General features: G+C 41.9%; 1 protein-coding gene across 10 annotated transcripts in view; it reads left to right on the top strand.

Moving 5' to 3' along the window:
- The window catches only part of sipa1l2 (signal induced proliferation associated 1 like 2), a 664,341-nt gene that overhangs the window by 90,630 nt on the left and 546,762 nt on the right, over positions 1–26,949 (top strand). For 8 of the 10 annotated variants that reach the window (XM_069885037.1, XM_069885043.1, XM_069885041.1 and 5 more), the window contains exon 2: positions 1,443–1,527. The exons of the other annotated variants lie outside the window; for them this stretch is intronic. The gene's annotated coding sequence lies outside the window, so the exon portion shown is untranslated. The remainder of the gene's footprint in view (positions 1–1,442; positions 1,528–26,949) is intronic. 10 annotated transcript variants of the gene reach the window in all.

The following is a 26,949-nucleotide window of genomic DNA, read 5'->3' on the forward strand; positions in this document are numbered from 1 at the left end:
TAGGTCTATTTATATTATATTGAGTTCCCAGCAGCGGAGGCCAAGTGCGGAAAACTGGGCCTGCAACATTTGGATTATTGTTTGCAGTTCTTTTAGGAAGAATATGAAAACTTTGGAGAAGACGCAGTACAGATTAAATCAGCATTTGCTTAAATTAGAGAGTGTTGGCTCTGAAGCATCAGAGACTTAGGGGTGATCAGGACAGTTTGTCCCAGGGTGAAAATGACAAACACCAGAGGGCATAGCTTTAAGGTTGAAGGGGAAAATATTCAGGAAATTTGAGAGTTTTTTTATGCAATGGTAGATGCCTGGAGCGTACTGCCAAGGGAAATGGTGGAAACTTGTACAATAGTAGTGTTTAAGAGTCATTTGGCCAGGCACATGTCTAGGGAGTGGAGAGATACAGTCTTTGGGCAGGCACTAGCAGTTTGCTTTCTTTGACATGACGGTCAGCACAGACATGGTGGCCTGTCCTGCACTGTTCTGTGGTTTGTCCTAGGTTTATTGTCCTTGTGTTCCCTACTTTGACCATCTTCATCTGTGATCTAGACTCATTTTGCAAGGAATTACATAACATTATGAGACTTTCACAGCATTCTTGTGAAATCCTTTTGGACACTACTACATAAATGCAAGCTGTTCAATCCATCCAAAATATAATTATAATCAAAGCACTTTTTAAAAAAATATTGGCATGAGTGAACATTTCTTCTGCATTCTTGAGTTCTCTAGCAGATTCCTCTGAATTTTTTTCTGCATTTCAGATTTTTGGGCTGTTTCTCAGAATTGTTCAATTTTACTTCCATTTGGTAACTGTTCAAGTTAGAAGCATCATTATCACTTCAGAGTTGCTTAGACAATACATTTTCACGTTAAATTAAAATTAAAGTCTTTAGAATAACAACTCTATATAGATTTTTTTGCAAGTGGGACTTGCAGAGTTTTAATGTCATCCTGTGAACAAGACTATTTAATGATTTGTACTTACAGTTTCTGGGAAACTGATGGCAACACGTTTTTCATCATAGCCTGTAGGAGGTGAAGTTTGAGCAATACCAGTGTAATTTCAGTTCAGTAGGTGGGTAAGATCTAATGAGTAGCTAAAGCCATTAGAAATGTGTGCCATGACAATTGCCATCAATTGACAACATTCCCCTTCGTTGTTCATTTGCTCTGTAGTCATTGGAAAGGGTTTAGAAATAATATTTAAGTATCTATCTTACCTGAGCAAAAGTACAGAAATACCTTGAATTTTTATCCTTAATTTGTCTCTGTCATATTAATTTAACAATATCTCTCAGATAAACATTTCAGTTTCTCTGTCAAGATTTACATTTTTTAAAAAAATGTAAATCTTGAGACAAAAACTGAAATGCATCATCTGAAATCTTTGAAAGTTATAAGATTCTTACAATACAAGTCCTGTATTTTATGTTTTACAGATGTCATTAGGAGTAAATTCCTTTTGTTGGATGAGTGGTTTGAAATGATGTATAACGGATAATTAAGGACTTGTTCTTTCATTAGGTAAGATTTTTTAAAAATCATCCATGTGATCTATTCCAGGCAATTCATGTAGACCTATAACTTAAATTTGTATATCATCCTTTTTACAATCGTAAAAACACTCTCTGCACTTCAGTGAGGATGACTAGAAAATTGGTTAAATGGAGGACAAAGAGCAGCTGTTCATCAGACTGGAGGGAAATGTGATGATGTCTGCATGGGTTAGTTGTAGCTATTTTAAACCTTGCTTATAGAAACCATAATTTTAAGAGTTTACAGTGCCACAAAGCTTAGAATGAAGTGAACACCAGGTTCTCAAAAAGAATATGGATGTGCTACTGGAATTCTAAAATGTGTAATTTTTCTGTTGGGGAAAAATGTGCAGAGATGCATTTTGGTAGAATGAAAGAGGAGAAATGGTGTAAACTAAATTCTGCAATTTTACATGGGTGTTTCCTAAAGAATAGAGTTTATCTATGCAACTTGTGAGACCAATTATTTGATAAAGCTGCATTTTTAAATGTAAATTTTAATTGAAAACTGCACCATACCTTGGGTGTTCTAAATAAAAATGTACTGTGCAAGTTAAAGTTACGATTTTTATAAAATAAGTTGACTCTTAGCATAGACTTGGCATCTCCCATTCTGAACACAACCCTCAAGGAAGTGATATTAAAACCTTGGAGCGTGTACGGCAGAACTTTGTCATAATTGGACCAAACTTGAGAGATCAATTTATTCGTAGACATTAAAAAAGCTTGGATTGTTCTTTTAACCTTCAGTTTCAAGATTTGACAGGAGCAATGAAAGTCTGAATAGTTTTGATTGAGTTGGAAAATAATTTTTTTATGGTAGTAGATGGAGCATGAAGTATAAATCATTTTTATTTTTAATGGAACTAGAAAGAACATGAGAAAGAATTTACTTAAGGTAGTGATTTGTATTTTTGCTTTACAAAGTGGCCCCAGCACAAATGCCAATTCGGTATGTAAAGACTGATAGACTTCCTTTGTTCCAAGAAATCATCTGGTGTTCTCTGTTTTGCTTTGGCTAATTAAAGGCACTACTTGTTGGACAGATTAAATGTTTGGGATTTTAATTCTCGAAGAGCCAAATAGGTGGAATGTTACATGACGGAACAATGTTTTGTCTTGAGTACAGTTTTTTTGTACTACCAACAAGTAGAAATTCTGCCTGACCCACAGGAAATGTAACGTACCCTCTATAATGTTTGGGACAAAGACCCATTTTCCCCTTTATTTGTCCCTGTGCTCCACAGTTGTTAATTTGTAATCAAGCAATTCAGATGTGATTAAAGTGCACATTCGATATTTTATTCAAGATTATTTGGATACATTTTGGTTTGACCATTTAGAAATCACAGTGCTTTTTATACATAGTCCCCTCATATCTGGGTACCATAATGTTTGGGAGAGTTGGCTTCACATGTGTTTGTGAGTACTCTGATTGGTTCAATTGCTTTATTGGTTTAGGTATAAGAGAGTTAGACTTGTTTCTAAGCTTTTGATCACTTTTGGAATCTGTCGTTGCTAATTTTCAACATGAAGACCAGAGTTTTGCCAATGAAAGTCAAAGAAGCCAGTATGAGGCTGAAAAACAAAGATAAAACAATAAGAGACATCACCCAAATCATAGCATTAACAAAATCAACTGTTTGGAATATCATTGAGGAGAAAGAACATTCTGGTGAGCTCAGGAATCGCAAAGGGACTGGTATTCCACTGGAGATGACAGAAGAATTCTCAGATCAGAATCACACTTCAGGAGACAGTTATAGATGTATCAATGACTCCTGTCCACAGAAGACTTCATGAACAGAAATACAGAGGCTACATTGCAAGATGCAAACCACTAGTTAGCTACAGGAACAGGATGGCCAGATTACAGTCTGCCAAGAAGTATTTAAAAGAGCCTGCAGAATTTTTGAAAAAGATGAGACCAATATTAACCTGCATCAGAGTTATGGCAAGAGCAATGTGTGGAAGTGTAAAGGAACTACCCAATATCCAATACTCCACCTCATCTGTGAATCCTGATGGTGGTGGGGTTATTATGGCCTGGGCATGTATGGCTCCACGGGTACTGGTGCACTTATCTTCATCAATGATGTAACTGCTGATGGCAGTAGCAAAATGAATTCTGAGGTTTACAGAAACATCTTATCAACTCAATTTTGAGGAAATGCATCCAATCTCATTGGACAGCGCTTCATCCTACAGCAAGACAATGATCCCAAACATACTGCTAAAGCAACAAAGGAGTTTTCCCAAGGCTAAAAACTGGAAAAACAGTAAAATTCTTGAATGACCTAGACAGTCGCCTGATCTAAATCCAATTGAGCATGTGTAATGGTGTGGATTGTATATGCTAATTGGTTCGGGCTGACCCGCCCCCTGATGACACTCTTACCTGGTCTCCTCCCCTGGGACCCAGGCCATAAAGGTCAGGCCACCTTTCCCTTTCCTGCACTTCCTTAGTTTGGATCCGGGCCAGCTCAAGTCTTCTGTGCAATAAAGCCTATCGTTCCCATCAGTTTTTGTGATTCCAATTATTGGGGCAACTGATAGTGCCCAACAGCATGTTTTCCATATGCTGATGAGAAAACCTAAGGGGACAAGTCCCAGAAACTAGCAGGAGCTGAAGATGGCTATACTTGAGGCCTGGCAGAGAATCACTAGAGAAGATACTCAGCACCTGGTGATGTCTATGAATCACAGACTTCAAGCAGTCATTGCGTTCAAAGGATATGCAACAAATTATTAAACATATCTACTTTAATATACATACCATTGCTGTGCCCCAAATACTATGGTGCCTTGGAATGAGGAGACTATGTATAAAAAGTGCTGTTACTTCTACACGGTCAAACCAAAATATATCCAAATAATCTTGAATAAAACCTGGAATGTGCACTTTAATCACATCTGAATTGTTTGATTACAAATTTAAATCTCTGGAGCACAGGGGCAAATAAAGGAAAAAAAAAGTGTCTTTGTTCCAAACATTATGGAGGGCACTGTAAATATTTTTCATTTTTTTTATATAGTTGGTAGATCAGAAATGCAGAAGAAACCAAAGCTTGACTGCTTCATAGGAAAGGTGGCCCATAAACTTTAAGCAGAGTCTTATGCGGGCCTTAGCCGAAGAAAGTTGCAAATGGCTGGTTTACACCACTTCCAAGCAGCAGGTTTCACAGGCAGCAGGTGCCACACACCCAACACCATTTGAGTGGAAAATAAATCTCTCCTCTAATCTTCTGCCAATATCTTCAGTCAAGCCTTTTTTCAATACTTCTGGTAAGGGAAATTGATGTTTCCTATTAATTCTCTGTAGGTCCCTCAGAATTTTCTACATCTCATTGAATTCACTCCCTGGTCTCTTCTGTTCCAGAAAAAAACAATCATAGTTTATGTCATAGCTGCAATCGTCCAGTTCTGGCAATATTTTCGTAAATCTAATTTGTGTCCTCTTGCAGTCCAAAGCCCTTTCCTGTGACCAGAGTTGTTTGCATACTCAAGCTATAGTTGAGTATTGCGTACAGTTCTAGCACAACATACTGCTTGTATTTTGTGCATTGGTTATTAAAGGAGACTCCTATTTGCTTTATTTATGCATCTTATTCACCTGCATTGGCTAACTTTTAAGTATCTGTGTGGACAACTCTAATGTCTCCTTGTACCTCCACACCACTCAAATTTTTACCATTGCATGTTTCCTTAACACATTTCCACAATACATGACCTGACACAATGTGGATTAAATTCTGTCCACTCGATGAGACCACTTGCTGGAAATTTGAGTGTCAGGTGGCAGAAATGAGTGTAGTTTCTATTACTAAGAGGAAGGTGATTGGGAAAATGAGGGGGCTGAAAATGGATGTCTTCTGGACTGAATAGACCACACCCCAGGGTTCTGAAAGAGGTATTTGGAGAGATTTCTTTCAAGAATCACTAGTCAGGAATGGTTCTGGAGAACTGGAAAATCATAAATGTCATTCTATTCTTCATAAAGGGAATTTTAAAAAAATACAGGAAATTACAGTCTCGTTAGCCTAACTTCAGTGGTTTGTGATTTTAAGTGCCCATTATTAAGGATGGGGTTTCAGGGTACTTGAAAGCACAAGATAAAATAGGACGAAATCCAGAAGTGCAGTGCTACCGGAGAGTCCGGCACCTCTGTATATATTAAAAAAAATCAACTTCTCCACAAATGAGGGAGATGTGATTGTACATTTGATAGAACATTTCTCTCCCAATAAATTTTAGAATTTTGGAATACTGTCTGCTCACCAACTTTCCATCTCTGGGGGAGGTGGTGGGGGGGAAAGAAAGAATGAACAAAGGGATACCATAGTGAGAGAGGGACAAATCCAAGTTGGAGGGGGACCCAGCCTGGGTAGATGCAAGAGACACAGGAAAGAAAGTGAGAGACCAGGAATAGGAACAATGAGAGTTGTGACCTGAGGGTTTGGGTAGAGGAAGAAAGAATGACCAGGAAAGCAAGAGGAAGGAACAAAGCGAAACAGAGTTCCAATAGGCAATCCCCACAGAGAAAAAGAATGACCAGGTCAGACAGACAGATGTGGAGAAAAAGAAGCTCATGATGTGGATAGATAGGACAAACCCAAGGTATGGACAGAAAGAGAGAAACCTGAGAAAGCCATAGACGTGACACATTTTGGGGATTAGACAATCCTTTCCTCACAGGAATTAATCTACCAGACCTTCACAGATAATTAGTGAGTGCAATACTTGGTTATATTATTAAATTAGGTGTTATATGTTTTCTTCTTTGGCTTGGCTTCGCGGACGAAGATTTATGGAGGGGGTAAAATGTCCACGTCAGCTGCAGGCTCGTTGGTGGCTGACAAGTCCGATGCGGGACAGGCAGACACGGTTGCAGCGGCTGCAGGGGAAAATTGGTTGGTTGGGGTTGGGTGTTGGGTTTTTCCTCCTTTGCCTTTTGTCAGTGAGGTGGGCTCAGCGGTCTTCTTCAAAGGAGGTTGCTGCCCGCCAAACTGTGAGGCGCCAAGATGCACGGTTTGAGGCGATATCAGCCCACTGGCGGTGGTCAATGTGGCAGGCACCAAGAGATTTCTTTAGGCAGTCCTTGTACCTTTTCTTTGGTGCACCTCTGTCACGGTGGCCAGTGGAGAGCTCGCCATATAACACGATCTTGGGAAGGCGATGGTCCTCCATTCTGGAGACGTGACCCACCCAGCGCAGCTGGATCTTCAGCAGCGTGGACTCGATGCTGTCGACCTCTGCCATCTCGAGTACTTCGACGTTAGGGATGAAAGCGCTCCAATGAATGTTGAGGATGGAGCGGAGACAACGCTGGTGGAAGCGTTCTAGGAGCCGTAGGTGATGCCGGTAGAGGACCCATGATTCGGAGCCGGACAGGAGTGTGGGTATGACAATGGCTCTGTATATGCTTATCTTTGTGAGGTTTTTCAGTTGGTTGTTTTTCCAGACTCTTTTGTGTAGTCTTCCAAAGGCGCTATTTGCCTTAGCGAGTCTGTTGTCTATCTCGTTGTCGATCCTTGCATCTGATGAAATGGTGCAGCCGAGATAGGTAAACTGGTTGACCGTTTTGAGTTTTGTGTGCCCGATGGATATGTGGGGCGAACCCAGCTCAGCGCGGACATTGGCGACTTCAGGGGTTTCTACGAGGCTCTAAAAGCTGTGTACAGCCCCTCACCCCAAGTCCAAAGCCCACTGCGCAGCTCAGACGGCAAAGTCCTCCTCAGCGACAAGATCTCCATCCTCAACCGATGGTCAGAACACTTCCAATCTCTTTTCAGTGCCAACCGCTCAGTCCAAGATTCCGCCCTGCTTCAGCTCCCTCAACAGCCCCTAAGGCTAGAGCTGGATGAGGTCCTCACCCAGGATGAGACATATAAGGCAATCGAACAACTGAAAAGTGGCAAAGCAGCAGGTATGGATGGAATCCCCCCAGAGGTCTGGAAGGCTGGCGGCAAAACTCTGCATGTCAAACTGCATGAGTTTTTCAAGCTTTGTTGGGACCAAGGAAAACTGCCTCAGGACCTTCGTGATGCCACCATCATCACCCTGTACAAAAACAAAGGCGAGAAATCAGACTGCTCAAACTACAGGGGAATCACGCTGCTCTCCATTGCAGGCAAACTCTTCGCTAGGATTCTCCTAAATAGAATAAAACCTAGTGTCGCCGAGAATATTCTCCCAGAATCACAGTGTGGCTTTCGTGCAAACAGAGGTTCCTCTATTGACATGGTCTTTGCCCTCAGACAGCTCCAAGAAAAGTGCAGAGAACAAAACAAAGGACTCTATATCACCTTTGTTGACCTCACCAAAGCCTTTGACACCGTGAGCAGGAAAGGGCTTTGGCAAATACTAGAGCGCATCATGATTATCCAACTGCACGAAAACCAACAAGGTACAACAATGAGCTCTCTGAACCCTTCTCCATTAACAATGGCGTGAAGCAAGGCTGTGTTCTCGCACCAACCCTCTTTTCAATCTTCTTCAGCATGATGCTGAACCAAGCCATGAAAGACCTCAACAATGAAGACGCTGTTTACATCCGGTACCGCACGGATGGCAGTCTCTTCAATCTGAGGCGCCTGCAAGCTCACACCAAGACACAAGAGAAACTTGTCCGTGAACTACTCTTTGCAGATGATGCCGCTTTAGTTGCCCATTCAGAGCCAGCTCTTCAGTGCTTGACGTCCTGTTTTGCGGAAACTGCCAAAATGTTTGGCCTGGAAGTCAGCCTGAAGAAAACTGAGGTCCTCCATCAGCCAGCTCCCCACCATGACTACCAGCCCCCCCACATATCCATCGGGCACACAAAACTCAAAACTGTATATGTTTTATTGTACCAGCTATACACTGAAATATAGTGATAGGCTATAATAATCTTGTTAATGCCTTAACTATCACTATATTTCTGTGGCGCTCTGGAATTCTCATCTTAGTTTAGTGTTTGACATTATAAGAAGCCCCATTTATCCATATATATATTTTTTTAAATATATATTTCACACCCAATTTGTCTACCTGTTCATTTCATGTTCTGGGCAACTTCCTTGACCCATTCATGTAATGAGCAGGTACACAGATTAGGTGTGACATACATATATATATATATATATATATATATATATAACATATATATAATATATATATATAATATATATATATACATATATGAGAGAGAGAGAGAGAGAGAATATAGGAAGTGGCAGACATTTTGTCAGCTCCAGCACCTAAAAAAATTAGCACTGCACCCCTGATGAAATCAGCATGGTTTCCTTCAAGGGAGATCTTGCCTGACAAATCAGTTGGGATTCTTTGAGGAAGCAACAAGAAAGAGCGACAAAGAATCAGTGAATGTTTACTTGGATTTTTAGAAAGCAGACCTTTATAGAGACATTTTGAATGCTGAAAGGCCTGGTCAGAGTAGATGTGACAGTTATTTCCCATGGACAAGAGGCTACAATTTCAGGATAAAAGGGTGTCAATTTAAAACAGAAATACAGAGAAATTTCTTTAGTCAGAGTATCGTGAATTTGTAAAACTTGTGCCACAGGCGACAGCAGAAGCGAGGTTGTTGGATGCATTTATGACAGAAATTGACAGGTATTTGATTAGTCAGGGCATCAACGGTTACAGGGAAGAGGCTGGGGAGTGGGGCTGAGTGATAAGGATCAGCTCATGATTAAATGGCAGAGCAGAGCTGACAGGCCGATTGGTCTACTTCTGCTCTTATATCTTGTGATCTTTGACAAGGTGCTACACGAGACTGCTAAACAAGATAGAAGTCTATGGATGACTGACTGGCAGAAGGCAAAGACTGGGAATAAAGAGGGCCTTTTTTGGTTTGCTGCTGGTGACCAGTGTTGTTTGGCAGGGTTCAGCGTTGGGTCTGCTACTTTTCACTCTGACTGTTAAAGATAAAGTTCTGATTGAACTGATAGCTTTGTAGCCAACTTTGTCAATCATACAATGTTGAGCAAGCAGATGTCTGCAGAGGGACTTGGTCAGATTAGGAGAATGGGCAAAGAAATGGTTGATTGAATACAGCTTAGGGAAGTGTATGGTCATGCACTTTGGTAGAAGGAATAAAGGTGTAGACTATTTTCTAAATGAGAAAATAATTCAGAAAGTAAATATCCAAAGGAACTTGGGAGTCCTAGTGCTGAATTCTCTCAGGGTCAACTTACAATAGGTAAATGTTAAGGATGTGATGGTGTTGGAGAGGGTCTAGAAGGGGTTTACAAGAATGATTTGAATGGCAGAGCAGACTCGATTAGACAAAATTGAAATTTTTCTTCCTCACTGGCCAAATTTTGGATTGGTCACACTTCATTGAAGTTTAAATCAATAATACATCCAAAATGTAAGGGACTGAGAACTGAGCCCCATCCATCCACACTGCCAGCTGTTCAGATTTTAAATCTGCCATCAACCTTAACCCTTTGCTTTCTGCCATTGAACCAATTTTGCATCCATGTAAATCTGTTCTGTTGGATCCCATGGGATTTTAAGATGTTGGATTTTATCAAAACCCTTGGTTAATTCCCTGAGGACTACATCCAAGGTTCTGTCCTTGTCAAGCAGTTACAAAATAAAACATTGAAATATGACTTACCCTTGAGGCCAGGCTGCCTTTTTAAAGTCCCTCAGAATTGATTCAAATAATTTATCCACCACTGAATTTAGACTAACTTCCTGGTAATTATAATTTTTCCCTTCCAAACCATAGTGCTCTGTGAGTAGTTCTCCAATGTTTTAATGACAATACAGTAAGCAGGGGGCATAGAAATCTTGTACTATAGTGAAGAGTCAGAAGGAGGAAATTTTAGAGGTTATTTGATGCAGTCAGTGGTTTAAAATGTAAATCGCAAAATTCTGTAGACACCATGGTTGAAGTAAAAAACACACATTGATGAAGAGCTCAAGCCTGAAATGTTGGTAGTACATCTTTATCTTTGTTGCATAAAGAACACTGTTGACCTGCTGACCTTCTCCAGCATCGTGTGTGTTTTTTTTTACAGTGGTTTAAAATGATGACCAGTAGGGAAAATATAAATAGAAACAGTTTCCTGATTTAAATGATCTGTTTTAAATTGGTTGTGATTTAATCTATGGGAATAATAAATTATTTATGTCCATTATGGTTTTTAAGGAAAGCTTTGACACTGATCCAGCTACCCTATTTAGAAGGATATGCAGAAAAGGGAGTTCTTAAGCCCATATGCTTTCACCAGAATTTGCCTTGCAATTTCATTTATTTCAGGAAATCGTACTACTCAAATTTTATCTGCCAACTACAAATGTTTTACTGTTGTAGAAGGCAATTTAATACTTTTACACTTGAGTGTAATCTTTCCTGTCCAGATCTTGGAGTGCCAGCAATTGTGTAAATGGTTGGAAAAAAATGGGAGAAAGTATGAGAGGGTGATCAACAATGAGGCACACAGTCCCTGAGCAGTAATCTTTTCTCCACTAGTTGAGGTCCTATTGTGCTGCACACAAGCTAACAAACCAACACCAGCTCTTGCCCTTCTGGGCCTCTCTGGATGTTTGGTTCACAGTGGGTTCTAATTGAAATCCAGCTGCTGATAACACTGGACAATGAAGATTTTGCTTCCTGAACTCTTTTGGGTGTACTTTGTGGATTTTGGGCTGCTGATCACAAAAATCACCTTAAACTGTTCCTATCACCGTTTTTTTTTAGATCTAACCAACTTTTGTGATTTCCTGTCATATTTTATGTTTACTTCAAGCAGACAAACCATGAAATGCAACATGTCATTGAGAATTCATTTTCTGCATTTGTACTTTGATTTCTTCCCTGCTGATCTTGGTCAGCGACAAACATGGTGAAAGATTTCACCAGGGCATTGTGACCATGGCAAAGTGGTATCAGGACAACTGGAATCCATTGATGCTGGATTACTGTTGTTGGACACTGACACAAGAGGCATCAGTTGTTGAATACAAATAAAACATTTTTAGATCAGTTGAACTAACGCAATGTGTCAGCATCATTATGCAATTAAATATGCTAAATTCAATTAAACTTCCTACGTGATACAGCAAATTTGAAATTGTTTGTGTTGAGCTTTAATTTATTTATCATAATCCCCAATTTTTTTTCAGGAAGCAAATATTCGAAAAAATTTGTTGTCCAATGTAAATATAGCAGACTACCTATTTGGCCAGGAACTGGGATTGGAGTATGTAAAACTCACATAACCTGCTTCAACTCTGATGCAGGAAGTTGTGAATGGACATTTCTGTCTGCAGTCAAGTTCTGCATTTTGATTCAGTCCAGTGAAAAAGGGCAGCAGACACCCACTCAAGGTGCTTGGGTGGGTCAAAAGTTGAACTATGTTTTGGCAGCACAAAAGGGTGAGCAGGAGCACAAACTACAGGAGTGAGTAAAAGGCAAACTACGACATCATTTACCATGTCAGTTAATAGAATAAAGAGAATGATGATATTTTAAAGGAGTTTCTATCATAATGGATTTGCAGGCAAAGGTTAATAGATGGAAGTGTCAACTTGAGTTTCCACAGTTGGGAAAGACAGATGTTCTGTTCACAAAGAATATACATGCTGCATTGTGAACACAAGAAGCTTACTGCACCATAGGGCGTGAAGGGACTACAAAATATTGTCAAGAATATTTGTCTTTGAATCTTTGAAGATGTTGTTGGTGTTAGAATTTCTGCTCCTCAAGTTGCCTTAGGCCCAAACACATAAATAACTTGCACAACCAAAGCTGCAGGAATGACCACCCTCCAATACACATTAATAACTCAAAAGTGGAGAGAGTCCACTAAACTAGCGACCTATCATAGACACGCATCTCCTCACTTGTCAGGAAGATGGAACATGGACTGCACTTCCTGAGAAGACTGAAGCAGGCAGTACTACTGACCACCAATATATCAACCTTCTATAGGATCTCTATCAAGAGTGCTCCTGGCTGGCTACATCACAGTACGATTGTTGTGGAGAACTGGATTGGAGGTTAATCCATGGGACTATAGGAGTGGCAGATATGGCCACTGGGGTCTCCCTTCACCTCTCCTCTCATTGACGTGATCTACTGGGATCATTGTCTGAAGAAGGCATGCAAAATTATTGAGGACCCTTACCACCCCACACACAGCATCTTTCAGCTGCTCTCATTGGGAAAGCGATACAGGAATATCAGAGCCAGTACCACCAGGGTGAGGAACAGTTTCCTCCCATGAGCAGTGAGAATGCTGAATGACTAAATGAACTGCTCACACTAGCCATCAGAGACTCTATTTATTAAGCAATATTTATTTATTTTAATATGTATATTTGACCTGCATATGTATTGCTTATCTGTATGTGAGTTATGGCTGGATGCATGTCTGCATGTTTTGCATTGAGGACCGGAGAATCCTGTTTCGTTGGGTTGTACTTGTGCATTCAGATGATAAATGAACTTGAATTTGAAAGCCACCAAGATGTCCCATTAATTTTGAGTAAAACCATTTTATCAGTTTCTAAGGATTCCCAAAATGTATGTGATGAAGATTCAGTGGGGAACATTTAAGCCAAAGATCTGGGCAAGAACAGAAGTATTGGTTGAGGAATAAAAAGCAGTAAAATTGTCGGATGCCACAAGCCAGGGCTGAGACTAGTATAAAACCAACGTGTACTCCAGAAGTGAAGGGAAAGAACTCGTGGTCTCTGCACCAGAAAGAAGTTTAAATTTGGAGTCCGTATAAAAGAAGTTGGTAATGGTGAAAGCAAGAGCAGAGCAAGGAAGGATGAAAAGAAATGTTCATTAAAACCTTGAGTCAAACTCCTATCTTTCATATTATCTGAGGAATGTTGCCTGCGGAGCTCCAGATTGAGTGTACCCAGTCCAAGAAAGAAACAAAAGCAAAATGAAGGCCGAGCAGTTTATTTTTTCAACGTTTTATCAACGGGATTTCTGGCTCCGGGCAACGTACGGATTGCTGTTGATATGCTCTCACCTGAACACAGCAGATTCTGCTTCAAGTAGAAATACAAAGCTGGGGAACTTGGCAGGTCACATAACATACTTTATATATCAAAGATAAAGTTGCATAACCAAAGTTTCACAAGGTATGAGCAAAATGCAGGCAGGCGCCTGAATAAAATGGTGTGGGGGAGTAGCATACAGGCAAGATGGATGTGGGAGGGGACAAAAGAAAACGGGGGAGAGATGGATAGTTCTGTGAATAGAGAGGGAAGGGCTTGAGAGCTGTAGGGAAGGATATCGAGGTATGGGGAGAACTGGGAGTGGCATAGCAAAAACCAGAGAAGTCTATGTTAATGTCACCTGGTTGGAGAATGTCCAGATGGAATATTAGGTGTTACTCCTTCAATTTATGGATGGCCTTAGTTTGAAAGTGCACGAGTCCATGGACAGACATGTTGGGGCAGGTGTGAGGGACAGAATTGAAATGGTTAGCCACTGGATGATCCCTGTCATTGATGTGGACAGAGTGAGGATGCTCAATGAAGTGATTTTTTTCCCCCAATCTGTGTCCAGTCTCTCTGATGTTGAGAAAGCCAAAACGGGTTCACAAGATGCAGTAGATGACTCTTGCAGATTCACAAGTGAAGTGTTGCTTCACTTGGAAGGACTGTTTGAGGCCCCAAATGATGGTGAGGGAGGAGATGTGGGGGAAAGGGTGGCACTTACTGCATCACAGGGAAAGGTGTCAAGGGGGATATTAGTGGGAAAGGATGAGTGGACAAGAGAGTCACAGGTGAAGTTGTCACGACAAAAGGCAGAGCGAGGAAGATGTATCTGGTGGTAGGATCACGTTGTAGGTGGAAGAAATTGCAGAAGATAGATAATAAGTTGGATATGGAGGCTGGCTAGTGGGATGGTAGGTGAGGGCAAGGGGAATCTTTTTGCATCTAGAGGCAGAGGGGGAAAGGCAGATGTGTGTGAAATTAAGGAGATGTGGGTAAGGATTGAGTTGATGGTGGTGGAGTGAAAACCACTTTTTTGAAGTTGAAGGACATCTCGGCTGATCTAGAATGGAGGTCCTCATCTTGGGAGCAGATATGATGGAGATGGAGAAATTTAGAGAAAGGAATAGGTTCCTTACAGGGGACAGGATGTGAAGAAGTGTAGTTGAGGTAATTGTAGGAGTTGGTAAGTTCATAGAAAATATGTGCAGAAAGTTTGTCTCCCGAGATGGACACAGGGAGATCAAGAAAGTGGAGAGAGTTTCTGGAGATGAACCAAGTGAATATGAGGTCAAGGTAAAGTTAGCGGCAAAAGTAAATAAAGTTGACGAGCTCATCAGGGGTGTATAAGGCAGCATGATTGTAGTTGTCAGTATAGCAGAGAAAGATTTGAGGAGCCTTGCCTGTGTAAGCTTGCAGCATGGATTGCTCCACAAAGCTAGCAAAAAGGCAGGCATAGCTAGGACCTATGCAGGTACCCATAATTTGGAGAAAGTGGGATGTCAAAGGAGAAGTAATTGAGAGTGAGAACAATTTCTGCCAAGTGGAGGAAAGTGGTGGTGGAAGGGGACTAGTTCAGTTTGTTAAGAAAGAAATGAAGGGCTTTCAGACCTTCTGTATGGGAGATGGAGGTGTGGAGGGATTGGATGTCCATAGTGTAAATGAAGTGGTCAAATTCATGGAATTGGAAGTCATTGAAAAGATGAAGGGCATGTGAGGTTTTGCAGATGTAAGTAGGGAGCCACTGGACTGGGTGGGGGGGGGGGTGGGGGAAGAATGGGGTGGAAATTGGAATTGATGTAAGATTAGGAAATAATGGGTCTATCTGGATAACTGAGTTTGTGTATCTTGGGTAGGGTTGAACTGGACAGTGAGGGAATGGGAAACTATGAGGTTAGATGCCGTAGGTGGAAGATAAAATATCATGACCACTGAGATTATGATTCAGGTTGTTTTGGCCAAGGCCAGAAAGGAAATGATGATTTGGCTGCAAGTTGATGGTTCCAAGGTAAAACCGTGAAGAGAGGCTGTCTGAGAAAGTGAGTAGAGGGTACATGAAGTGAAGACCAGGAGATAGAGTGTATTGGGTTTTACAGGTGTCTGCAAAGAGATGTGTTAGTCGTCACGATTTCAAAATATACAACTGATGTGTGTCTGGTTAATCCACTGCAGATGCTGGGTAATGTGAAGCTTCAGGACAAAAGCAAGTCAAGAAGAGGTCTCTAGGGAACGAGGTGCCTGGAATTTTTCCAAGAGTCTGCTGGCATACAAAACATATTTAAATTTATCCAGAGATTAAAAATGTTGTTTGTATATATACAAATTAAGGTTGATGGTAAGATTAAGATAGCCCTCCAATAAATAGTGCAGAAGAGAAGATTGCACAATTTGGGATTGTACTCTCTGGAGTTTAGAAGATTGAGAGGGGATCTGATAGAGACATATAAAATTCTGGCAGGACTGGACAGAATGGATGCGGAAGGGATGTTTCCAATGGTGGGGGAGTCCAGAACCCGGGGCCATGGTTCGAGGATAATAGGCAAACCATTTAGAACCGAGATGAGGAGGAATTTCTTTACCCAGAGGATGGTGAATCTGTGGAATTCATTGCCACAGAGAGCAGTAGAGGCAGGTTCATTGAATATATTTAAGAGGGAATTAGATATATTTCTTCAGTATAAGGGAATTAGGGATTACGGAGAGAAGGCGGGGACGGGGTACTGAACTTTAAGATCGGCCATGATCTCGTTGAATGGCGAAGCAGGCTCGAAGGGCCGAATGACCTACTTCTGCTCCTAACTTCTATGTTTCTATGAAGCCAGTATATATCAGTGATGATTGTTTTGAATGGTGGAGCAAACCAAGGACTTAATAGCTGACCACTCCTATTTTCTTGTATATTTTTGCAATCCTTCTTTAATTATTTTTACAGCAATCATCTGATGTATGTTAATTAACAATAGATGAGACTAATTCATATTTTTCAAAGATCAATACATGAAAGTGAGATTTGAGAACAGATGGTAAGCATTAAAAAGCAAAGAGAAAGATTTTTGTTGATAATTTGGATAAATTTCAATTAGGAGGTGGTGATTTAGCTTCTTGAAATATCAGTGTCTACACCAGCTCCCAGATGTTCAGACTTTATTCACAATGCATGATAACTTGATTCTTAACGAGTATTTGATTAAATAACTGGAATCTTACTTTATACCTCCTTTGCCCTATTCTGTCGTCATGTTTCAAAATGTTTCTGACAGTACTTCACTGTAATTGTATTTTACTGGATAAATCAATATTTTCTATATTAAGTGGCCTTGTCTTATTATTGCAGCAGAATCATGTTAATGGGAGCATTTGTTTTAAACCATCCTGACCTTCGGTTGTGATCCTGCATATGTAATTGTATTTATACTGTTACCATAGTTTATAACCAGGAGATGTTTAACATGTGCAGAGTGCTTCAAATTAAGAGTAGTTGTGAGTACTTGGTTTTATTCAGCATAACAAATTTGAACAGAATTCTCTTCCTTAACTACACATTGGTTTGTGGTTTTACTTTTACTCTGTGGGTCATAATTTGCTTTCATTCATCAGTGTCCGTTTATAAAGGTTTAAAAATCAGCTATTCCTACAATTATTTTCAAGAGAATGTTTCAGAAAAAAGTTCAGTGAAAGATAAAATAATCTATTAATCTAAAAATAGTATTAACAAATGGAAATATTTGTTTTATTTATGCTTAAATGCCTCCATATTAAATAGAGAAAATTGTGGGATGGAATGGCACCAGGTTGTCTTCCTTGCCAGATATTTCTGATTCTTTGGTTGAGGAATTCTGGACCCCGCATGGTAGACCTTGTACAGTTGTGGACAGTGAGTGCTCTCTCTGCCAACTTAGTAGTAACTAGATTATTTTGTTTTTTAATGTGCTTGGTCGCTTCTGCAGAGTGCAATTGCATTGCTGTTGACTGGTCAAGCTGACTCACCTCTGACTCAGGCTAAGTGTATAAAAACAAATGTGAAAAGTAAGTTGAAAGAAAATAAATAACTGGAGAAGGAAGAACATCAATGAATCCATTTGGACTGCATGCTTAGTATAGCGCAACAATATTACTGTGCTAGTAATCTGGGTTCCAAATAATTCTGTGTTGTCTGTAAGGAGTTTGTATGTTCTCCCCATGTCCACCTAGGTTTTCTCTGGGTGCTCTGGTTTCATTCCACGTTTCAAGGAAATGGTGGGGGCTATAGAAGGTTAACTGGCTGTATTGGGCAGTGCAGGCTCATGGGCCAGAAGGGCCTGTTACTGAGCTATATCTCTAAATTTATAAAAGGAAAAAAAAATTAAATTAAATGTGTCTGGCATATTGTGATCACTGTTTCCTTTTTATCTTTAAGTTCTCTAATCAAATCTGGTTCATTTTAGGGTCTTGTATCTGGTGTCCAACAAAGGTGGTTTGCTGCAAAAACATTGTGTTGTTGGCCTCAAGTTGCAGTAAATCTGTTGCAGTAAAACATGCAATATTAGCTATAAATATTAGCGTTTCTTGATCACAATGCTTTAAAATCAGTGGAGAACAAATACTTCTAAGCATTCACCAGTTTTCTTTTTATCCTTTCCATAATAGATATGCTCATTAATCACAAAGTGAGTTGGTTTGCATTTGATGAGCTGTTAACTTAATTCTGCTAGTGAAAAAATAAGCTTAATGCTGCTTTGCAAATATTTTAGGTGGAAAATAAACTAGATTTTTTGACTTTGGGTGTGAAGGATTTGATGAGACTTGTATTTATTTGATGAAAGTCAATTGCAAAATTTCTGAATTTTTGCTGATTTCTTGGATCTCTGCCTGAATGGGCTTCTGTAGTAATAAACGTTATCAAATTATGGGATTGCCTTCCTCCTTGGGTAGTAGCTTGGATTTCTCAGTTCTGTGGGTCCTTGTGTGGCTAATCCTTGACAAAAAAAATGCAATGTTCATTTTTGGTTAAAATGCTCCAGCAGAAGCAAAGCATTGTTTTGTACACAGCCAGTGTAACTGGCCCTGCTTTTATACTCCTGTGCTCCAGATAAGAACACAAGAAAAAGGGAGCAAAATTAGACCATCGGGCCCCTGTAATTTGAGATGATCATGGCGGATTTCTGTTGGCCCCTGCATCTTTACATTGCAATTTTAAAAATATTTATTCAACATGTATAATGTCAACGATTAAGAATATTATACCATAGGAACATAATAAAATGTTAACAAATATATGCTGAAACTCTAGATATGAAAACTAAAAACTAAAATAATAAAATCTAAAAACTTTAAAAAAAAAACTATTACAAATAAAAACTAAACCCCCCCCATTAACCCCCCTCCCCCCTAAACTAAACTAATCCCAAACTAAAATATATGATATTTCATTATAAGATGATTACAAATAATTAAGTCAGATTGCATCAGTTGACACTCAGAGACCTCAAAAACATCATAAAATATACTTTTAGGGAAAACTTCAACAATCAAGAAAAATTAATAAAATCATAGTTTTCATTTCATTATTTTAGCATATGGACCACAAATTTGCAAAAGTAAAGAATACAGATCCCTTAAATTATACGTATTTTTTTCTAATGGAATATAGCTTTGAATACAGTGACACTTTTCCTTGCTATTACTAAAACCAACTTAACAAACTTTAATTGAGAATCTGACAATAATTTAGGAGTAACACTTTCAAAATTTCCAAACAAAAGTAATTCAGGACTTAAAGGAATGTTCGCTCTCATTATCTGTTGTAAAAAATTTACTAATAGAAGCCCAAAAAGGGTTTTACTTTTACAATTCCCCAAAGTTCTCAATTCTTTGATCTTTCAACTATTTATCTATCTCTGCTATAAATGTATTGAATAGTCATGGCTCCACCTTGAGGGCCGAGAATTCCAGAGATTCACTTATCTCTGAACAGAAATTTCTATAGATACGTTCTCCAGCAAGAATGCACCTGCGGATGGGGATACAGCCCCGTGGAATGGTCTTTCAGGTGTCAGCCCTGGTCCCGGGCGAGCTGGTCGAAGTCGAGGCTGGGTGTCAGTGCGCAAATGGTCAGTTGCGAGAGTGCATCGGCAACCACATTGTCCTTCCCTGCCTTATGCCGAATGTCGGTGTAAACTCCGACACAAAGGAGAGGTGACGCTGCTGGCGGGCCAACCAGGGATCCTTTGCCATCGCGAGCGCCTGAGTGAGGAGTTTGTGGTCGGTGAAGATGGTAAAAGTCCTCCCCTCCAAAAAATAGTAGAAATTCCACGCTGCCAGGTACATGCCCAGTAACTTGTGGTTGAAGGCACTATACTTGCGTTCCAGTGGGCGGAGCAGGCGACTGAAGAATGCCAACAGCTTCCAATATCCATTCACCTGCTGCTCCAGGATGACACCAACGGCTGTGGCAGAGGCATCGACAGAGAGCGCCATATGCATGTCTGTGTGCGGGTGGGTGAGCATGGTGGCCTTCGCGAGGGCGTCCTTGGTGACCTCGAATGCGGTGCAGGCTTCTGGGTTCTAAGCGAGCGTCTTATGCTTGGCTGCGATGAGGGTGAATAGCGGCTGCATGATGCATGCAGCTCCCAGGATGAAGCGGTTGTAAAATTTGACCATACCCACGAACCCCTGCAGCCCCTTGAGGCTGTCATGGCATGGGAACTCCCTGATAGCGGCGACCTTCGCAGCGGTGGGTGTGGCTCCTTCGGCCGTGATGGTATGGCCCAGGAACTGCATGGACTCTTTCCCGAACTGGCACTTGGCCAGGTTGATGTTAAGTCTGAAGTCGGCCAGCCGGGAGAAAAGGGCACATAGGTCCTTGCTGGCAACGAGGATGTCATCCAAATAAATAAAGACGAAATCCAAGTCCCTGCCCACAGAGTCCATGAGGCACTGGAAGGTCTGAACGGCGTTCTTGAGCCCAAATGGCATGCACAGGAATTCGAACAAGCCAAAGGGGGTGATGATGGCCATCTTGGATATGTCCTCAGGGTGCACCAGGATCTGGTGATAACCGCGCATCAGGTCAACCTTGGAGAAAATCCTCGCACCGTGAAGATTGGCCATAAAGTTTTGGATGTGAGGGATGGGGTAACAGTCAGGAATGGTTGCCTCATTGAGCCGTCGATAGTCTCCGCAGGGATGCCAGCCACCAGAGGCTTTTAGGACCAGGTGGAGCGGTGAGGCCCACGGGCTGTCGGACCGCCAAATGATCCCCAGCTCCAACAGGTACGAAAACTCCTCCTTCGCTACCTGGAGCTTGTCAGGCGGGAGCCAGCGTGCCTTGGCATGAACCGGTGGACCCTGGGTGGGGATGTGGTGGAACACTCCATGGCGCGGCTGGGCACCGGAGAACTGTGGCTTGAGGAGTGTCGGGAACTCGTCCAGGATTTGCTGGAACTTGTCTCTGGGTGTGCTGATCATAGCCATCTGAGGTTGCTCTGAGCAGGAGGCATCGAGGCAAACAGACTAGAAGGTACAGGCGTCCACCAGGCGCCTACCTCGAATGTCCACTGGAAGCCTGTGTGCAAGGAGGAAGTCAGGAGGGACGAGACGGTGAACCTCCACATGAAATTCCATTGGCCGATCTGGAAGTGGACTGTCTCGTCTCCATACATCCAGATTACCATTGCCAGATGGCCAATTGGCCGCATGGAGGGAAGGTCCACGAGGTCGGTTCCTGGACTCGATGGCTGTGGCCGGGATGATGCTGATCTGGGTTCCAATGTCAATGAGGAACCGCCGGCTGCTGACTGAGTCCCTCAGATAGAGGAGGCTGTGTTGTCGGCCAGCCACCGCAGCCATTAACAGTGGCCGGCTTGGTCGTTTCCCTGGAACGAGCAGGGCTGATTGACACTTCCGAGGCTTGGCTCCTCAGTACTGGTGTTGGAAGCAGAGGTCTGGAGCGGATGCTGTGGCCTTGGTTATGCTCTTGGGGGCCCCTGCAGGGGCCGGGTGCTCTACCGCAGCACTAGGGGTGGGCTTGGTGTGGTCGTGCCAGTGCCTCATGACCTGCTGAACCACTGAGCCCTCTGGGAATCGTGCGAGCCATAGCTCTTGGGTCTGCTGGGCGACCTTCCTCGGGTCGGTGAAGCTCTCCTGGACCAGCAGCAGGCGGATGTCCTCAGGCATATGATCGAGGAAGATGCGCTCGAAGAGTGGGCACTTGGTGTGCTCACCCATGAGCGCGATCAGCTGACTCCATCGGGGACCTGTCCCCCAGGGCATCGAGATGCAGCATCCGAGCGGCAAGCTGGTGTCTGGATAGTTTGGTAAGCACTCGCTTGATGGTCTCGTATTTGTCCTTGGCGGGTGGGTGCTGAACAAGGTGCAGCACGCGTCTGGCTGTGGCCTGGTCCAGGGCAGCGATCACATGGTAGAATTTGGTCGTGTCGGATGAAATCTGGCGGTGGTGAAACTGAGCCTCCGCATGGCCGAACCAGGTCTCTGGCTCCTGAACCCAGAATTCAGGCAATTTTATGCCTATAGCTCTGATCCCAGGCTCACTCATGATGGGTTCAAAGACGTTTGGACCAGTCGGGGTCACCAATTGTAGCGGCAGCTACACTGCTCCTGCAATAACACACGCAACCAGATGGGTGGAGTTCAGTGAGCAAACTAATTTATTGCAGGCTGCTGGGCTGCACTTATACTCCCAGCCTGGATCTGGCTGAGAACCGCGCTGGAGGGCGCTGACGTCACCCGGGCGTCACGTGGTTCCTCAGCGTGGGTTTCTGAGCCCCGTGCTGGAAGGAAGGGAAACCCCCGACGGCACCATTTTGGCCGGCTGCCCCGCCGTGTGGCTTGCAAGCAGGGCTGGTTCACCTGCCTCGTGGTGAGCCGCCACAAACCCCTCTTTTGTAACTCCATTCCCTCGTTCATGTCCCACTCTCTAAAGAAAACTCTATTAATAACTTTCCAAGTTCTTTAAATTTTTTTGTGGAAGTATGAATTAAGAATGGAGCAGGCCAAAGATCCCTTGACTCTGCTCCACTATTTGTAACAAAGTCATGGTTGATTCAATTATAACCTTGACTCTTTAACTTTCCATTCCTGTGTATCTGCAGGTTACAATCAACTCAACATTTACCCTTTCTTCCGCCCCCACACCCCCCCGCCCCCAACCCCAAGCTTATTGAGAATCTATTTACCTCTACCTTAAAAATATTGAAAGACTTTACATTCGTACCTTTTGAGAAAATAAGCTCCAAAGACGCTATTTTCTGAGGTGGAAGGTGGGGGGGGGGGATGGGGTGAGTGCACAACTGTCTTAAATGGGCTGTCCGTGTAACTTTTAGTTCAAAATTATAAGCCCTGGATCCAAAATCTCCCTTAATCGGAAACATTTTCTCCATATCCACACAACTAATACCTTTCAGGACCTTGTATGTTTGTGAATTCTCCTCTTGCTCTTCTAAATACCAGTGGAGTCCTATTTTTCATTTGGAGGGAAGCTCCTCACTTTGGGCGTCAATCGAATAGATCTCTCAGCTAAAATGACAATTTGACATGTGTGCTTCATATTGGTAACCCTTTGACTCTCATTAGCCATAATCCTTTGAAGTCCCCTTTCTACTTTTCAATATTTTTATTAACATTGAAATTACACATCAAAAGATAATAAGTACATATGTTAAAAGTCAAGAAGATACATTACACTTAAATCATATCATTTCATCCAAAGTATCTAACATTTTAATCAAACATATTATATTGTATCGATGTTTTATTATTTTACTAGCAGGATACCCGGCATTTCCTGGGAAATAAACCATTCAATTGTTGACTACATGGTTGAAACAAAATACCCAAAAAACTTCATGATAATTCTGCATAAATATATTTTTTTCAAATGCAACAACTGTAACAGGAAATGTGCTACCCTTTGGCTGGTGACTTTTGTCTTGCTTGTTCTCTTCGACAGACTCTTGTTGTCTGCGCATGGAATGCCTAATGGCATCAGCACTGAGGCAGGCTTGGCGTTGTTCCTCAGTTTCCTGCTGCCTGTTCCTTGTTTGTCTGGAAGCTGTAATGATAAAGCGTAGTGATACAGTGCTATCATCAGGAGGAGTTGGAGACAGTGTGTAGCATCTGGGGAATGTGGCATCTTGCGAATGCCATTGCATCTTTAGATATTCAAGATGGATGCCTTCCCATGAGGTCTGCATGTATATGTTCTATTTTTAGTGCTGGTTGCTTAGTTAATAAATCTAATTGTTTTAAAAAGAACCCAAGTTTCTTTATTGTAATGAAAGAAACATCACAGGGGCCTGAGCACTGAGACGGACACATTGCTGCTATTCTGTTTCCTGCTGCCTGCTCCTTGCCTGTCTGGAGGCCTGAGCACTGAGACGGACATATCTCTGCTATTCTGTTTCCTGCTGCCTGCTCCTTGCCTGTTTGGAAGCCTCAACAGTGAGGCGAGACTGATGTTCCTCTGCTTTCTTTTGCTTTCTCCTTTGTTCAACTTTATGGGTTTGGAAAAGGCTTCTGCCAATGTTGCTTCACTTCTTTGGGCCCATATTGAAGTGGATCTGGCCACTTGTTTTTATTCTGAATGTACATTGATGCACAGTACTGTAACTAATTGAGGTGGCCCTGGTGCAAGTTCAATTTTTATTTGGAACTTTTGAACTTCATATGACCTTAAAGGTTAAATTCAATATGGTCATGACATTCGGCGTCAAATGTTGCCACAATTATAGTAACCTATAATGCATGTCAGTGCCAGTAAATACTTGTATAATAAACAGTAATGCAAGTCAGTGCAAGCTGGTCAAAAAACACTTGAACTTCATATGACCTTAAAGGTTAAATTCAATGTGGTCATGGCATTCAGCATCAAATGTTACCCATACTGTACCTCCTTGGACATTTCTAGAGTGCTCCATTTTGATTTGCGTGGAAGGAAAATCTAAAACCACTACCAAGAAAGAAATTGTTTGGCCAAAAAAAAGGAAGACAGAATTCTTATCAGAGTGAAATCAAAGATTATAAAAGTAACTTAAAAAGGGACCCCACAGTATTTGAAAATGTGAATTCAAATTGGAAATTGAGCATCTAATCTTTATATTTAAACATGACATGATGTCATGTAGCCATTGAACCCCCCCCCCCATACATTTTACAATGGTCTCCTACATATTGTGCCATCTTTTGAAGAGTGGTGTATGTGCATGGGAAGGGGAGGGGGGATGGTTGGCTGGCAATAAGGGTGTAATAATGGCATCATAGCTCCAGTAATCTGAACTTAATCCTGCCTTCATGCTGCCTGTGCAAAATTTGCTTATTTTCTCTGTGGCCATGTAGGTTTCTCCACTTCACCTGTTTTCACACATCCAAAAATGTATGTTGATATGTTAATTAACTTATCAGCTGGTATATTATGTCTGACTACAGGCAAATGACAAAATAATTCAAGGGGAAGTTGGTGGACATACAAGAGAATAAAAAGAAGGTGAATTGCAGTGATCTACTGGGAGCTGGCATAGACTCAATGGGCCAAACAGCCTCTTTCTGTATGTAACACATTGCTGAATTTACTTGTGTTGTTTAACCTGTATTTCTGCTCCATTTTTCCTAAACTTTAAATCAGTCTGAAAAATAATCCCATGCTTCCACTCAAACATGGGCAACACAGTTGGCATAGTTGTCAGTGCAACGCCTTTACAGCAGCAGCAATCAGAACTGGGGTTCGAATCCTGTTCTGTCTGTAAGGAGATTCTATGTTCTCCCTGTGTCTGCATGGGTTTTCCTTGGGGGCTCTTATTTCCACCCACCGTTCAAAACGCACTGAGGTGGAGGTTAATTTGGTGTAAATTGGGTGGCATGGACTCATGTGCCAAAATGGCCTGTTACTGTGCTGTATGTCTAACTTGAATTTAAAAATAAAAAAAAGATTATTGTTGAAATACGTACATGACATCACATACAACCCTGAGATTCTTATTCCTGTAGACCAGGCAAAGTTTCTCAAAAGCAAACTAACGCAAATTAACTAAAAGTCATCAGGTCAGATTGGACCTTTTGTAGAGAGGAAGAGTTAGTAGGCCTGCACTTGCATGGCAAATTGGGCATCAATAGCGTTGGGTGAAGTTGGTGGTAGAATCTTCAGTGCATAATTTGTTGTAGATCCTTTTTTTTGTACAGGGTTCAAATCTGTGTGCTGCCATATCTCATTATAGTGTGCACTTTGAATGCTGGGAGGTGTTGTCTTCTAAGTGTTGTGGGAGCTTTATACACTCTGGAGTTCCAGTATGTAATCTCCAGCAAATAATCCAACTGTGCTTCATGTGAAAGATACCTCGAATAGAAAATATTTTCATTTTATAATTCACTTTTGTAAGGGGAAAAATCTGAGTCATTGATGTTTCAGTAATATGTGATGAAGAAAAAATTAAAAATTACTGATTTAAATTGAAGGTTTGGTCTATCGAACATTGTCAGTGTTTTATTTATGATGAAATTATCTTCTTGATTGGTGGAGCTTAGTAAGGTGCCAAACTAATATGAGTTGCAATATTAAAGCTTAAGATCATTTTTCTAGTGAGATAACGAATGATATAATGAAGAAGGTGAAGGCTCAGAGGTTGCATTTGTAATAACAGCAGAACTGTTGTCATCTGCTATCATTGTTCTTCAGTACTGCAACAACTTCTGACATCAACTCATGTTCAATTAAGTGAAGAATTTCAGAAGTTTCTGTCAGGCCATTTCATGCCAAGCCTCCACCTGGAGCCCAGCCACAAGCGTGGAGGGAAAACGTAAACTTGCCTTTCATGGAGCAGCCCTAAAAGGCTGCTACTGTGTCATGTTCATGTTGAGCGGCGCATCATAGAGCCCAACCGGAGCCGAGGGAGGTGCTGTAGCACCATTCATCATAAATACGTGGCAGAGTAATGGCCATGTTCCCAGAACAGTTCCAGCTGTGTGGGGGATTATGGATAGGGAAGACAGCCATTGCTCTGCCACAGAGAGCACCCCCAAAGGCCGAAGTGGCCTGATGAGGTGCCGGAGCAGCCACCAGGGCTGTCACAGCCTGCACTGGCTGCCCCCTGATGACCCCCCCCCACTGACTGCTCTGCCCCAACAACCCCTGCTGACCACCCCTGTCCGGACAGTTCCCGCCGGCCACCCCCACCCTGATGCCCCCGCTGACCACCATGATTTGTCACCTCCTGCTGGCCACCCCCACCCTAAGGGGATCATGGAGGGAGAGGGATTGGTTGTTGGCTGACAGTGTCATCAGCCCGCCCCTAATCTTCCGCTTGCAGCGGCTGTATATTCATGTGTGCTCCGCCGATCAACCTTCCCTGAGAGGGATTGCAGTCGGATATGCCATGGCATATCCATAGAGGTAAGTCTCCTGACGTAAGGGTGGAGATCTCTGCCTTTACAGTCGGCCTTTTTCACTGCAAAA

The sequence above is a fragment of the Narcine bancroftii genome, chromosome 6 (genome assembly GCF_036971445.1).
Source record: "Narcine bancroftii isolate sNarBan1 chromosome 6, sNarBan1.hap1, whole genome shotgun sequence".
Lineage (NCBI taxonomy): Eukaryota > Metazoa > Chordata > Chondrichthyes > Torpediniformes > Narcinidae > Narcine > Narcine bancroftii.